This window comes from Rhinolophus sinicus, chromosome 11, assembly GCF_057876585.1.
Source record: "Rhinolophus sinicus isolate RSI-liver-muscle chromosome 11, RSI-T2T, whole genome shotgun sequence".
Classification (NCBI taxonomy): domain Eukaryota; kingdom Metazoa; phylum Chordata; class Mammalia; order Chiroptera; family Rhinolophidae; genus Rhinolophus; species Rhinolophus sinicus.
This window is the reverse complement of record NC_142511.1, coordinates 15,204,169-15,221,271: the sequence shown is the minus strand read 5'-3', so window position 1 is coordinate 15,221,271 and position 17,103 is coordinate 15,204,169. Positions and strand designations below refer to the sequence as shown.

General features: G+C 37.7%; 1 protein-coding gene and 1 pseudogene across 6 annotated transcripts in view; one reads left to right on the top strand and one right to left on the bottom strand.

Annotated features, from left to right (window-relative positions):
- Window positions 1–17,103, top strand: part of KCNK2 (potassium two pore domain channel subfamily K member 2) — a 165,073-nt gene that overhangs the window by 95,251 nt on the left and 52,719 nt on the right. The gene's annotated exons all lie outside the window — the stretch shown is intronic.
- LOC109450561 (large ribosomal subunit protein uL4 pseudogene) lies at window positions 4,812–6,080 on the bottom strand (annotated as a pseudogene).

Below are 17,103 nucleotides of genomic sequence, written 5' to 3'. Positions count from 1 at the left end.
AATAACAAGCAAACAATGACTCAGACCTCTGAAATGAACTTCAAAGACACAACGTCATTACTTAATATACTAGTCATTTGTGACAGCTACTAGTTATACCATGCTGTGTTGTAAAGGAAAAAAAAAAGTTTTGTTCACTTATTCTCTAGGCAAGATGATCTAGTCATCTAAATTGCTGAATCATCCAATGTAAGATCCAAAATGTAACACTCAAACTGAGAAAAAGAAAACAGCATGCCATATAAATACCTTGTCATTATGAGGATTTGTCTCACAGTTAGCTTATAACATCCTTAGACAATTTTTTCCATGAAGGCACATAAGTGGAATAAATATTTGCATATGGCTTTCTTTTGCTTGCACAGGTGAAAGATGATTTAATTTGGCCAGGCATAAAAAATTCTTGGATCACAACTTTTTTCCCATCAAAACTGTAGATATTTCTTTATTGTCTTTTGTCATTTGCTGTTAGGTAAGAAGGGTTTGATACGGGCCTGATTTTTTTTCTTTTATTGGTAACCTAGTCTTCTTAATCGCCTTTTTTAAAATTAGAGATTTTCTTTTAATCTTTCACTGGTTTCATTTATTTTATTATTGTTATTATTTTTAGAAAAAACTTTAGTTAATTATAGTTTTGATTATTTTAGTCTAGTGATTTTGTTTTTCCACTTTAAGGGCCACTGACAATTTTTATGTTGCTTCTCTTTTCTCAGTTTTCTTTATATATCACTTGCCTCTTAAATTTCTTTCTACCTGTATTTTTTGTTTTCTGTAATTCTGGAAACTTTTGTATTCTGTAAGCTGCAGCATTGATTAATTTTTCTACTATTTCAATTCTGCTCCTTAATTATCTGGAATGCAGATTTTAATTTTGCAATTGCACATTTAGCTTCCTTTCAATATTATCATACCCATCTCTTTTTCATTACTTAATTTTGCCTTTAGATCCTAGTGAATTCATTTCTGTGTGTGTGGTTTTAGGCTCTAAATTATAGAGATGATGTTTTATTCTCTCCTGGGTGGTTTCCAAACATATTTTGGGTCCTGTAGTATACAATTTTTAGAGACACGCTTTCCCTGATCATGCATTCATTTACTTGGCCAATATTTATTGACTGTTGAGTAGTTTCTAGATGGTTAGAGTGCATCAAATAAACAGACAAAAATTTAGTGAGAGACTTAATTGAAAAGTAAATTATATAGCATGTTATGTGTTAATTCTAATTCTATAGCTTTAGGGAAAAACAGACCAGGAAGATAGGCTGGCAGTGGGACTTAGGAGTCTAAAAGATGATATTTCTTTTCCAGTTTCCTATATTACTCTTTTCACTGTGGATTTGTATTTCTAATCTGTGCTCATAGAGTGGGGGTGGGGGCCACAAAAGTTCTTTCTACTTAATTTGATGTGGACAGGCTTAGTGGTAGTGGGATAACATAAGTATAGTTAGCTACCAATGAGTACATTTCAGCCCACTTCCTTCTGTTCAGTACAAAATCCTCCCACAGTCTCTATCTATAGGCTCTAAATTGTTATGGAAACAAGGAAATAGTATTTTCCTAGCTATTGTTCTGAGCTATCTTTAGGAGTAGTCTATTGACTTCTTGCTAAAGTCCAGTGTTCCAGGATTACATTTTCTAATAGACTAAATTTAGGGTAAAGGACTATAGCTAACTATACTTAATCTGAGGTAAGCTTGATAGCTGTGAAGAAACGACAGACAGAGGAAAAATGTATTAAGTCTAACTTGAGAGCAAGATCAAGTCTTCTCATAATTACTGTTTGTGTGGGTGTGTGTTTGTGCTTCACTTCAAGGTCAAATGAGAGTGTGTAAGACATTAAGAAGTAAGGATGCAATAGAGTGTGGAACAGTGGTTTTCATACTCCCTCCCTGTTCCCCACACCCTTGGAACCCTTTCTTTAAGTTAAACCTTATAAATTTCAAACATCTGTAAAGCAGACACATGGATCATTTGTGTTCCTGTGTGTGTGTCTGTCTTTGGTAGGGAAGAGGTAGTGGGTTGCATTCAACGGTGAGAAGCCTGTTTACACAGTAGGTCAGGACCGTGAAGTCAGACAGATCAACATTTAAACACTGGCTATACCACTTTCATTTTGCCCTTATGTGTTTTACTTAGCACATCTGAGCCTTGATATAAATAAATTATAAAACACCTTTCCAGAATGTTCTTTTGGGAATTAACTGAGAAAAATATACCCAAATATACCCAAAGTGCATAGGATACCATAAGCTCTTGCTTATAGTAGATTCTCAGTCAATAAGTTACTTCTATACACCTTTCCAGTTCAAGTGTTCCCAGTTGGGGGTGGTAGGGGTCGGGTGGGTGGGCCTTTACACACCATCTTTTCCCAGTCCTAAGGCTTAAAGCACACATTCTACTATGTGTGCAGAATTGTGGTAAATCAATTCTAGACAGCAAAGGAAATTCCCCACATAAAGCAACAATCTCCATTAGGTAGGGCAGAACCAATAAAAAACTTAGTAGTATATGATCATTAAGTCACCAATACTTGCTGGGTAGATTATTTGTGCTTTTTTGACGGTTCTTTGCTCGACAGAAATATATAAGAGGTGCAAATTGGTGAGACATTGAAATGTCTATGAAATTCAAGAGACATTGAGAAGTCAGGAAAATTATGGCACAAGACTGAAAGATTTGTCTTTTGTATGGTCTCTTGTGTAATATAATAATAGCAAACAAATACGGCACTTAGTATGTTCCTGGTACGTTTTAAGTACTTTGTGAATATCAAAAAGTTTCATCCATACAACAACCCTATAATGTAGTTGCTGTTACTACTCCCATTTTTGGATAAGTAAACAGAGGTATTAGGGGATTAAATAATATCCCTAAGTCATGTGGTGAGTACATGGCATTAGTAGGGTTTTAAACCCACAGATTCTGGTACTCTTAACCTCTGATCTTAATTGCACCATGTGTTGAGAAAAGTATGGTACATGTTTTTACCATAAAGTTTGAGTGAACTGATGATATCTATTCATCTCTCCCCCCAATGGTTAGGGACTTAGTGATTCCTAATCTAGAACTCCGCCTTTCTGAGTGAAGGGGCTATGCCATTGTTACCCTTGGAAAATTTACAAGTATAATAATGTGCAGAAAATCAACTTGAAAGGCACCGGACTCTGGTGTGTCCTCCAATGCTCTTTTTCCTTGTAAATACTGAATGAAGCAAAGTATATCTGCCCCTACCCTGTGTGAGAAAATTTTGTATGATTTTGAGGCTACATGGCCTTACTCCTGTGATATGGAGGGTATAGTTTTTAAACATGTAAAAGTACATTTTTAATTTTCTTCTACAGTGTATCTTTTACAAAATAAGGTACATGAATAAATTAGTTTGAAGGTATTTAATTTGTCAAAATCAAAGAATTCTTGGGAATCTAATCTCCTACTAGAGATGAATCTTAAAGATGCTAATGGACATGGAATTTAAATTGAATTTAATTGATGATCCTTAATGGTTTTGGTGACACAACTTCAGCTGTCATCACGTAAGTTCAATGTCTGGATAATTATGCATATTTCAGGTAGGCTGGCTGTCACACTTTCTCTCTTCTGTCTGACACTGATGGTAGTTGATGAGTTTTGAATTGCTGCCCCAAGGTAATAGCCACGGCATGCATAGTTCCTTTCACGCTAATTTCAAGTGAAATTGTGTTAAATATAGACACTCAACAATGGAAAACTTTGCATTTTATCTCCTCAACCTATGCTCCCTAATTGCCACCAATGCTTCAATTTTCTTGGCCTCAGTTTTCCATATGTGTGTAATGATTGGATTAGAATTCTATTGGCCATTATACCTCTGACATTTTATGATTTTATTTAAAAAATCTAGACGCCCTTTCCCCCTCAATTCGTGGTCCTGTGTATTGTGAATATAGAAAAATCATAGGTCATCTCAGACAAGCTACTGTCTAGTCCTCCTGAGATGTCAAAGGAGCTCCTGCAAAATAACAGGCTTTGCTGTGACAGTTATTATGTTTACCACTGGCCAACGAAGGGTGAAATATTCTGATAGCAGCCAATGCCTGTTTGGCTGTGACAATGAGAGGTGAATTGCAGTAACTTAGAGCACTTCCATTGTGGATTATATGATTGGAATCAAGTAATAGTTGTTTTTGTTCCATTGCTTGCTCTGAAAAGTGAAGAGCATGGAAAAAGAAGGTTGGCTCAACTCCGTACGTTAAACGTGTTTCAGGGGAGAAAGTAGCAGCCGCAGCAGCATCACCGTCATTACCAGCAGTATGATTATCAACAGTGGATTCTTATTCGGAGCATCAGTGGCAGTACCTGGGCCATGCGTTACGGCCAGGAAAGCGACGTGAGCTGGCGGATACTCATTGACTACTTAGCATGTACCAAGCACCATGCTAATTCCTTTATGTGTATTATTTCATATAACCCTCATTACTGTTTTACAAAGGGGGAAACTGAAGTACAGAGGTTTTTCTCTTTTTTTTTTTTTCTTTTCTTTTCTTTTTTTTTTTTGTTAGTAACTTTCTCAGTGACAGAGCAGGGAAAGCCAGAATTCAAACCCAGATGCTTAGGCTCTAGCGCCTACAGTCTTAACCACTATGTTGTATTGCCCTCAGTGTACTTGAAAATAAATTTGGATGAGTCTGTTTGCAATTGAGGAAAATTATTGTAAATCGAAAATAACATGGCTTTCTTTTTTCCCCCCCTTTTTGTTTTTTGCCTCTTTGTTCAGGCTTTTATTCAAAATTAGCTGGCCAAAGTGATTTGACCTTTACGGAATAAATTTAAGTTTATGCCACAGGCTTTTTTTCTTCTGTGGTGGGTTTCTTTTCTGCAGGCTTCTTCTTAGCTGCTGGTTTCTTGGTCGCTGCAGCCTTTTGTCCCACCAAAGGCTTTTTGTGCTTCGTAAAGCCAACAGCCTTCTTTCCTGTCTTCCCTACCCTGGCTTCTTGCTTGGAACCCCCTTCTCATCTGATTTGGCTTCTAGCGCTGCTGCTGCTTTGTCCCCCGGAGCTGGTGGTTCTTGGGCTGGCGAAGAATGGTGTTCCGGCGCATGGTCTTTGCATGTGGGTTTAGCTTTAACATGATTCTCAGGTTTTTCAGTGAATTCTTCTTCAGGACTCTGCGATGAATCTTCTTGCGTGGTGCTCAGAGGGCTCTTTGGATCTCTGGGCTTTTCAAGATTGTGCTAAGGTCTGTATTGAGCATCTTGTGCATGGGAAGGTTGTAGTTACTCTGGAGGGAGGCAGCGTTACGCCAAGTGCCACACAGATTATCTAACTTGTGGAAAGCACTTTCAGTCCAAAAGCAGAAATGGCCGCCGTGCCCACAGGAGCAAGTTTCAAAGTGTTCAGTTTGTTTACATTAAGCAGAGTTTCCAAAGGCTCTGATGATGCCGTTGTCCTCATTATAGATGATGCAAGGTCCCTTGTGCTGGATGCGATGACGGTTTCTCATTTTGCCCTTGCCAGCTCTCATTCACTGAGAGGCATAGATCTTTTTGATATCATTCCAGGCCTTAAGCTTCTTAAGAAGCAAAACAGCCTCCTTGGCCTTCCTGGAGCCTTCACCTTTATCTTCAACCATCAAGGGAAGTTCAGGAACTTCTTCAATACAATCTTTATACACAACCAGCATTGGTAAGGCCGAGGCAGCCAAGGCAGAGCAGATGGTGTATCGCTTCTGTGTTGTGTTCACTCTGTGGTGCCAATGGTGCCAAGTTTTGGTTGGTGCAAACATGCAGCCCCCACAACACATGTTGCCAATGGCACCCTGGCCAGAATGATGAGTCCCAGCACCTCGAACTCTGGGAATTCGAACCACAGCTCTGCCAGGACCCACGACCCAGCACTGGTTTGATGAACTGCTAATCCACTGACAACATGCAGCTGTCTATTGCTTTTGTGCAAGTTGGTGTGAACAAACTTCACACTATCTGGTTGAATGGGAGCCTTGAACACAGCAGGCAAAGTGACATTTTTGCCAGATGTCTCCCCTTTTTAGAGGACACGAGCACACGCCATGGTGGGGAGAGGAGACTGCCACGCTCCACCCAACCCCATGGCTCCCACAGGAAAAGAACATGGCGTTCTTGACAATTCAGATTAATATTTACCAAGATCCAGCTTTCTAAAATGAAAAACAAAATAGTAACATTTTTGCATTTATTATATCTATTACTTTTATGGCAGTTTGATGGTAGATGAATTGTATAGTTTTATCATTTTACTGCTTATAGTGTTAAAGAAAAATGTTCAATGGCATGTTAAAGAACAGTAGGGCAGATTTTATTCAGGACTATCATGATAGGTGGAGGTAGCACTGCAGTGGAGCTGGAGCTTTATCATGGCAGAGAAAGACTGGGCTTAATACTGAAAACAACAAGGCCAGCGGGAATTTATAGCCAAGGAGCAGGGAGGGCATCAGTGGACAGAAAATGACTAAGAGGAAACATTAAAAGTGGGAGGGGGCGATTTTGTCTAAAATGATTCATGATTTTTGCTGAAGACTCACCAGGATTATCAGATGTCATCTGGGAGATGGTGGAGGATGAAAAATCTGATCAGATATTGAGGATGGGGGATTCTGGCGAAACTGACTTAACAGGAGTCTTGTTGGAACTAAACTTTATAAGGAAGGCCATAGGAGCACAAGACTTCGTCAAAAAGAAAGCTCAGAAGAGCCTGACCAAAGTTTGGTCAAGGAAAAGAATCTCTGCCAATAGATGGTGGAGTTTTATTTATTGCTATTATGGTTTCTTATTTGATATCAAATATGGTCAGGGATATAGCATCAAATTATACTGGAGTTTCTATAGGAAAATTCTTTTCACAGTAACCCTTAAAGTGTGATTTCCAGGAGCTGCATTATCATCGAAGTTCAGATTCCTCACTTATAGTCTTGCAATATGTGGGCAAAGCTTAAGTTCTACATATTTCTTTCTAAGAAATAGTTCCTCATTTTCTTGATAATGTTGGATCATTTTTCTCCCCTCTTGGGGTAAGAGGAAAATCAGATAATAAGAGGCAGTTAAATAGCACACGAATTCACAGCTATTTATAGAAATATTTAATTATGCCTTGAACAGATGTTTATTAGCTTGAGCTTCAGACTTAATAGTTGGTCAACATTTAGTGGTCACGTTTTATTTAAATTGCACCTCTTTGAGCAGTTAGAATAAAATCTAGAACAGTGATGCCCTCACTGTGAGTGACATATGGGGACTGAGAAGGACTTTGAGATGAGCTGTTTCACTTCTCTCATACAGTTTACTGTAGGTTGTTCTGACCAGTGGAACGGTAGGTGACACTCTAGTACTATTTAAATGTGCTCCTTACTCCTGCTCCCTTCCAATGATCTCTCTCCCTTTTCCCACCCCTTTACCAAGCACATAGGCGAAAAAGGGATAGGATGCAAACCCAATGTATTAAAGAAAAAGCTGGGAAAGTTAGGAAACAATATGCAGATAGATTTCTGTTGTTCTTTGGCAAAATTCCTTTGCAAAGGAATTTCCCCTCCACATTTAGCTGCAGTTGTAGGTTATATAAATGTATCGTGAGCAAAAAATGTTTGGTAGAAGCTCATTCAACCACCAACTTAAGAAATGTGTAACTTCTTAATGAATTGCCAATTACAACTGTGATATAGGATTTTGTTATGTAAGATGCAACTAAGGATAGCAAGGGAGCCTTCTTGTGAAATACTGTTTCAACTGCAGGCACATGGCTTCTGGGCCAAGAGGGTTGTCAAAACAACCCTTTCTTTGATTTAGTTACTTTAATCGACACATTTGTTTCAATGCACCTATAAATGCTTTCCCAGTCTGACTAGGTAAAAGAGCAGATAGTGGCAGAATGGCATGGCTAGTTATGGATCCATACTCTGTATTTATATAATGAAGAAAAATTCTAAGTTTGAGGAACAGCATCTATAGCTTGCTCTAAGCAATTGATTTAATAATTTAAATCTCAACACTAACATTTAGTGTATTTAACCTTGAACACAATATTTGACTTCAAAACCATCCATTTCCACTTTCAGAATGGGAATAATTCATTGTACTTAAATCTCACAGGGTTGTGAAGGTTAAATTCAGTATGCATATGAAGGGATTGGCACTATATCTGGCATGTAGTGAGAGAGAGTAAGTGTTCAATAAATAACAGTGTTCGCATTGTTTTTATTATTGGTAATGAAAAGTATTGTATTAGTAGTAATGAAAATATAGCAATGTAGTAGTAATACTATAGTCTGTCAAGAAGAGGTATTCTGATCAAGGTCATCTGACACACAAAGTTGGCAGAAGCAGATTTCCCTTGAGGTTAACAAGGTTTAAGCTTCAGAACTCCTCCGTTGCTTGGGTTGGCTTCCTAATTTTGTATTTTAGAACAGGGGTGTCAAAACTGCGGCCCATGATCCATTGTTAATTGGCCCGTAGCAAATTCCAAAAATATATTTAGTTTACTTAAAGCAGGTGAGGCAATATGTACTTCACCTCGAGTGAGTGGCTCGGCTGTTTGTGTATTTTACTGCATATGGCCCTTGGTGAAAAACGTTGAAAAAAGTTTGGACACCCCTGTTCTAGAAGGAGCAAACAATATTTTAAAAAGCATAAGGAATCAGAAAAGTCCAGCTTACTTTTTTCAGTGAGTAACGTTGACTGTGGTGTTGCTAGAAGGTATACCATTGCGTAATGGGGAGTATTGGGGAATAAAGAGTTGTGATTTGTCCGTAATGATCTTGGAACACGTAAGGGTTTTAAAGCTACTGAATATCAAAACGAAGGCTGTGCTTTTATGAGATGGGTTTGGGTGAGAAAAGAGCACCATCCAGCTATTTTGGTGTTTTGAAGAGGGGGCAATAGAACAAGAATTGAAGGGTTGTGGTGGTGAGGAGGTCACCATCTCCTACAAAGCTGTACATAGTATATGGCTTTTTACTTTGGGCATGAGGGAGACGTCAGGACTCTGGCCCTATGGTGGTTGAAACCTAGCAAGATGGTGGTGGTGAGACCATGAGTGTTAGGTCAGGGTATTGTCCAGATGACAGAGTTCAGGGGCCTTCTCAGCCCTTCTGATGTGTCGGAATGTGGGGGCTGGGGAAAGGGCAGGCTTCTATGAGAAAAAGGCTCCGTGAAGGACGTCTTTATAAGACAATCCATGAGGTATTAAAGACAAAGATGACTAAGAGAGACTGGCAAGACAAAGTGAGTTGCCAGTGGAGTTATCTGCTAGTCAGTCATTCACTAAGAACAAAACCCTGAATTACTGTAGAGAGAGAGAGATGAAACAAGCTAATCTGGTTATTTTTTAAAGGAAAAGTACTGCTCAGAAGTCAACAAATAAAAACTACAACACAACTTATGTGCAGAAGAGATTTCGAAGGATAACGAATCAGTCAAAGGACATCTTCATGTAGCCTCTTTCCATAACCCCACTGTGGGGACAGAGCCCCAGAAAGCAGTTTCCAGGCTCTCGGCCTCACATAGACAGGTGCTGGCTCAGGTAGTAAATGGCCATCAACTGTGATTGGATGGCCATCAGCTGTGGCTAGCTGGCCGTCAGCTGTAACCAGTAAGCCATTGGCCACTAATATAACTGCTGTGGCTATGCTGGCAGGAAAAATGGGGGCCAGCAAGAAGTTGGTGGCTGAGCTAGCAAGCGGTGGAGTGTGCATTGCAGATTGCAGAGAAGCGGATTGCTGGCAAGTGAGATTGTTTGCCAGAGACAAGTGGATGGCGGGTTGCGGATCGTGTGGCTCCTGCCTCCTGTGTCTCCAACCCAGCCGCCAGTGAGACTATAGTGGTATGACTCCCCCATCTATGGCTCCGTGGGTGTTCCTTTTTGGCCTCACCATGTCCTGCGTTCTTATGTGGGGAGCGGGACCAGAGACCCCGCATGACACCCACTATTTCAGTGACAGCCACAGTGCGCTGGCTGTTTGAGATATTTTAAGTCCAAGTTCTGAAACTTTATCAGGTACTCTTGAAAACCACCACATTTTGGATGAGGAACTACCAAGCTTCTTTGTCCCTACTTTCCTATGCTTTTGCTGGCTTGATAGTGGTTACCATTTAATCTTGAACACATTTTTGGCTAATACTTTATATTTCTAGCATTTTAGCCAAACAATACTTCACCTACTTCTTGAACCTCCTCATTCTCCTCTCCATCTTGTTACTATTATATTATCCATTGTTTACTTAGGTGTTGTGTATGTTTGTGCAGTTATTTTGCAAGTTAACAGTTGATTGAACTTTCTGACATTCTCTCCCCCCGCCCCGTTTCTGTGCCCACTTCTATTTCTCCTACGCTGTAGTTTCCTTCTGAGCTCTCTTTTCTTCTTTCTGAAGTGTATAATTTCTCAAGCACACCTGGATAGTTATTTTAGTGAGGGTTTCCTGAGTAGTAAGTTTTCTTGGACTTTGTACATCTGAAAATTGCTAAAACAGGACTCCCTCTTTTCTGATAGTTTAGCTAAATATAAAATTTCAGGACAATGGCTGTGTTTCATCAGCACTTTGAAGATATTACTACATTATTTTCCAGTGACAATTATTGCTTATGTGTTGTTCCCTTTTAAGTAATCTTTCCCCTCCTTCTGTCTGATAGCTTTTTAGATTTTATCTTTATTTCTTTGTCCTCTGATTTGTTTGTGACGTGTCTAGGTCTGAATTTATATTTATCACATTCAACACTAAGAGTACACTTTCAATAGGAATGCATAGGTCTTTAATTCCTGAACATTCTCAGCTAATAATATATTAACTAATTTCCCTGCTGGTAATTTTCTTCTTCTGGAACTCATGATTGTTGAGGTCTCTCAGTCTTCCATGTGTCTGTCTCTTAAGCACTCCTTTATGTTTTTATTTCTCTTTTCCTTTCTGCATTGGGTTCTATGTGAATTATTTAGCATCACCTTCAAGTTCACCAATTCCTTCTTCACCTATGAGTAGATCAGCCAATTTCATGTTTTATTTCTTTAAAAAAATTGGTTGTTTCATTTCCAAGATTTTTTATTCGTTCATCTTCTTAACTACCTGTTCCTATTTTTATACCTTTTTGTTGCATAATTTAAATAAAATTATTATTATTATTTTTTAAAATCTCTGGATCTTCTGATACACCTCCTTCAAAATTTAATTCAGACTATGCCATGAAATTACTCTCACTTGGAGTAAATTCCTACTTTAGGTGCTGATTATGTTTATGTTTCTTAGCATTTGATTTATTTATGGAACTTCTGTTTAGAGGCTCAGGTTGAGTAGGATGGTTTATATTTCACTCCCTTTTTTATTCTCCTCTTACTCCTCTTCACTCTTCATTTATCCTTGGGTCCTTGCTGACTTTCCTGATATAGTACATTAACCTTTTTGTCCCAGTTTAGAATTATTTCAAGGCTCTTCTTGCATCTGTCCTACTGTGAGTACTTAAATGCTGCATACTGAGAGCCGTTCTGGTCTCTAAGTAGATTCAGCATTTGAATAGACCTAGATTAGTCACTTCCCAGGAGGCTAGCTATTTCAGAAATCAAAGTAAACATGGGACCAAAATTATGCTAACCCAATGTTTTAATGGGAATGTTTTTCATGTGCATGTTGCCTTAGTTTTTGGTGTGGCAAATCTTTGTCTATTTGTGTATTTACCTTCATTAATGTTCAAAGAAACATTGGTAGATATCATATTTAATTGAATTTATTAATACGAATAATTTGGAATTTTTTGAAGCAGTGTTTTTCTTCATCTTTGTGTTTTCAATATCTAGCACAGTTATTGGCATAGTATGTATTGAGTGATTTTCACTAAATGGAATTAAATCATACTTATTGCTGTGGTGACATTTGATCCCTTCTTTTCTATATATAGCTTAATACTTTTTGATATAGAATTGATCAGAGTAAAATAGTGGTATTTTTTAAATCTAAATTTCCTCTCCGTGAGATTGGGGTGATAAGAGTCCTACCTACTATATTTTTGGTCAGAATTACTTAGTTTCTTCTTCTTTTTTTAAAAAATGTGTTTAATTCTAGAAGGGTCTATGTAAATGCAATTTCAATTTATTGTTGCTTTAGTTATTGCTGTTGTCAATGAATGTAATCATAAACTCCTACCTCCACATTGAAAGCTGGCTAAGAGATTCAAGATTTCCATAAACTACCTATTAGTCAAATAGAACTCTTAAATCCAAAGTGGATATGCTGCAGCCAACAAGTCTCAACAGTTTAACTGTTACTTTATGTAAGTCTCACACAGAGGGTACTATTATCCAAAAGAATCGCTTATTACAAGTATAGCCTATTTTTCTATGGATGTGAACTTTTTTGTGAAATTTGGCATTTGACAGGCTTTCCATAAGTATCCCAAGGACACATGACCAATAATGTATTTGGGGTTTATCAATTTATCATTATGGATATTTTAAGTTTTCCAGTAATAGATATACTCTTAAGTAACAATCTAAGGTTTCAGTAACTGGTGAAGGACTAAATTAGGAGAACATTGTCTCAAATCACAAGTGCAAACATGATAGATTCAGGCCAACTTCAGTCCTGAAAATGAAATGAAAATTTTGCTCTTTGATCAAGTGGAACGCTGGAGGAACCAGTAACAGAGACATTTGGTCCTTCTTCACTGCCTCTCAGCAAAAGCACTTGGCCTTTACTTAGGGTTTTCACTCCTTTTTGAACATACAGCATCATTGTGTTTTTGTGTAGTCATGTTTATCCTTCATTTTCTTTATGGTTCTGCCCTAGGAGTTAGGCTTAGAGAATTGTTCTCCTGTCTTTTCTTTGTAGTATTTTATGATCATATTTAAATATATGAACATATATATTTGATGATTTAATCCATCTGAAAATATTTAATGTAGAATGTGAGGTAATGACCTGATTTATTTCCAAGTAGCTACTGTGTTTCCCCAAAAATAAGATCTAGCTGGACAATTAGATCTAATGCATCTTTTGGAGCAAAAAAAAAAATTAATATAAGACCTGGTCTTATTTTACTATAAGACCGGGTATAATATAATATAATATAATATAATATAATACCGGATATAATATAATACCAGATATAATATAATAATATAATATAATATAATATAATATAATATAATATAATATAATATAATATAATATAATATAATATCAGGTCTTATATAATAATAATATGATACCATATAATACAATACAATACCAGGTCTTATATTAATTTTTGTTCCAAAAGATGTATTAGAGGTGGTTGTCCGGCCAGGTCTTATTTTCGGGGAAACATGGTACTTACCCAATTACTACTTACAAAATAATCAACTCCTTCTAAATTGTTTTCAAATATAATATTTATCAAATATTAAATTCATTTACATGCCAGGGGCTTTTTCTATGTTTTCTATTGTTTCATTTATAAATTTGCCACAAAGTTTCAATTAAAACTACAGATAACATCTTTTTAATTTGGAAGTAAACTTTACATTAGTCTTTTTGAATATTTATTGACTATTATTATTCATTTTATTTCAGATGAATTTTAGAATCATTTCATTAAGTTGTAAATTTAAAAACTAGGTTATTTTTATTGCAAAGATAATAAATCTATTAACTAATGGAAGAGAAATTTTAATTTTTTATGAGTTCCTACACCGAAACATTGTATTGTTCTGTGTATTTTTCTTTATCTTTACCCTGTTTCTAAAGTACTATGAGGTTTTTAGGTTTATATGCCAGTTAACCAGTCAAGAAATATGTATTGATTGACAATTGTGCACTAATTAATAAGCTTTCAGTGTTATAGTTGATATATATGTGTATATATATATATATATATATATATATATATATATATACATATATGTATATATATATATAGTTGATATATATGTAGTTGCTATAGATATATATCTATATATCTATATAACAAATTAGTATATGTACTCATGTTGCTCATAGTCAAGTGGGGGAAGATAGACATTAAATGGATTGTTAATCTCAAATGTTAAAAGATGAACTGAGGCATGTTTAAAATGTTAAGAGTTTATTTGAACAAAAGTGGATTTGAAGCGGGTGGCACCACACTGAAAATGGATAGAAGGGCTCCACTGAGAGGAGCCAGAGAAAGACTTTTATAGAGAAGAAGTGGAAACAAAACAAGGAAATTATTTGTTTGGCTATAGCTCAAGGGGCTGTTCTATTTAGGAAAGCCTAGTTAGCTATTTGTGATTGAATGTCCTTAGGTTTTGGTTTCTTAACCTTGAAGCATTTACAAAATTAGGTTTGGGTTCACTTAAATAGGCTCCTGAGGTATTAGAACAACCTTAGTCTAATGGGCTCCTTGTTTAATTGACTTAACACAAATAATTACAAGGTGTCCATTGCTTGAAGGAGGATATTATTTATCTGTAGTGTTGATAGATTCTGTCAGAAAAAAGACCTCTCCACGTGGGACTATTTCTATGGGTGGCATATCTGGGCCTCCTGTTAGATGATCCACTTACAATGGACCAACTGTCCGTGGAAGGCTATTTTCTGAAAGTGATGTGAAAAAGAGATGATTACTCTTCTGTATGATGTACTCATATAAATGTCAAGGGTTGGCGTACAGACATTGACTCGGCTTCCATCCAAATCTCTGGCACAAACTACTTACAATCTTTTAAATTTGATTCTATTTTATTCTGTGGTGTATTGGCAAATATTAGATGGCCACAGGGGGGAGAAAGCCCTAAATCGTAGTGCTTGCCAATTTCTGGGGTGCAAAATATTCCTACTGCAGCTGATTTCATGCTACCAATGTGAAGTCAACTGACTTGCAAAATTGCTGAAAATTTAACAATTGACCTCTCCAGCCAGCTCCCATATACCATTGAACCTCTTCCCTGGGACCCCCAGGTCTCATCCTCTGGTCTCTGCCCCACTCCACACCCTCCAAGGCCATGGCCCATCCATCATTCCTTCATCTTCTCTATTCCCGCAAGCTCTGTGGAAATTGGATTGACTCCCACGCCTTTCACTTTCTTTTTATGCATATGAGTACGTTATGCCATAAACCGACAGATGCTTTCCCTAGGGGAAGCATTCTGAGTGTGAACAACATTAATTTAGGAGTTAAAAGAATGCCAAACTTAATACAATTTCTTTTCCTTTTTCTTCTTGCTGTAACATTCTGTGACACCTTGAGGCAATGAAGATGCTGTTGACTGACCAGAGAAAAGGTCAGGAAGTGCAGACAGTCACGAAGATTAACATTTTAAAAGCTTAGTATACTGTATTGCTTAGAGCCAATGGATACCTTTCATCTGAGGCTCATCAACCCATTAATAGTAGCAAGACATTTAACCATGTGTATTCATTGGTTAGGACACACGGTTAAATCTGTGGAGGGAAGTCTACTCTTATTTTTCACAGGAAAGAGGGGAGAGAAAACATGGGGAACCATCCCCTGAATGGCCACTTGCTCCTCTCACCCAAGGAAATGTTTGGGGCGCTGTGGGCACACCCTTTATATCTGAAAACTGCTGGTCACTCTTCATATGTGTGCACTGGGGACTGGTGACTGGGTTCCAATCCTGAGGCACAGATTCAGCCATACAGCTCAGCATAATGGTGACAAGAGACATGTTTGGAAGGTGAAGCAGGAAACACTCAGAGAAGAACCATATCAGGATGCCTCATTCCCACTCCCTTTATCTCCCTTCTGAGAACTTTGTTATGGAGATAATAAAAAGGCGGCACAAAGCTGCCACATGGGGCTGGTCTCTGTTTTTTGACCAATACAAGGTAGATTTCCTTCCATCTAGAATTCTCTTTGAATTTTGGGGCCATTTCATTGGTGATGTAAACAAGCTTCCTGAAGAAATCCTCTGTCAGCATTTCTAAAGATGCCCCAGTGGCCTCCAGGCCTCATCAGAGTCAGCGATGGACTCTGAAGCTCTTGTTTCTTACACCCTTTTGACTTACACCCTTTGACTTGAGCCCTCTGACAGCGAGGCTTTTATTTTTTAAACAGTAGCACCTATTTATGGCTGTGCTACCGCCAGAATTAAAAACAAAAAACAAAACAACTTGTATCTTTTATTTTTGATCCCTGTTCTTTCCTGGAGGTAGGTTATGTCTCATGGAAAAAACTGAGTGTATTTGGCCTCCTACTTACGTAAAAAGAGAAAATGGGGTGGAATGAGATAGGTAACTCAGATGTCTGCCCTATCTCAGCCTACATAGTTATTCATCTGGAGAGGCAATAAAGAACAGTGTTGGATCTTAGCAGGACTCTTTGGAATAATCAGAGAACCCATGTGAAAACAGGCCACCCTGCTGGGTTGACAAGGCCTTCTTGTTCTTGGTGTTCTGCTAATTGATGTTAGAATCAAGTTCCGTTCTTGGATAGTGTACGGAAATGGTGTACTGTCCCAAATAGGTCAGAGTAAACATTCCCTGACTTTTTAAGCTTTCGGATGGCCTTTTTTCCTTCTTCAGATTACCTTGATACAAAGTTGCTATACCTGTTTCACACTTGGCTGATGGGTCCTTTGCACATATTGCTGTGCTATAGAGCGTTCCAAGGCCTTAGCAGCTAAGAGCAGATGGGAGGTAAATGAGTTAAATGTGGGGACCCCTTACATCAGAGCCCATGGTCCTGTCCGTTTAACCTAGGTCTTGAGTGCCAACCATGGAAGGCTTTTCATTCCAACTGAAGGGCTCTCAGCCCCTCCTCATTCTCATGTAGGAATTTCTGGGTCTTTTATGACCCATGGAGGTTTCTGAAGACATGTCCGAACAAGATAGTGGGTGGACAGAACCTCATTTAGCACTTCTCTGATTCCTTCTTCCCCACCCTGGGAGCTACTAGTAATTCTGGGCTTTTTCTTCTATAAAATAGCAAAGCACATTAATATATATATTTTTTAAATAAAAGGTATTCTCGTTTATATGAAATACACTTTCAAGGTGTTTTAGGTAATAATAATCTCATTACTATCCTATTACTTCATCTCCCTTCATGTTTTCTTTTCTAGAACTGTTTACATATTTGTTTATTTCCAGATACTGGAACTAAGCAGGGAAAGTTTGTGAAATGGGATATTTACAAACTC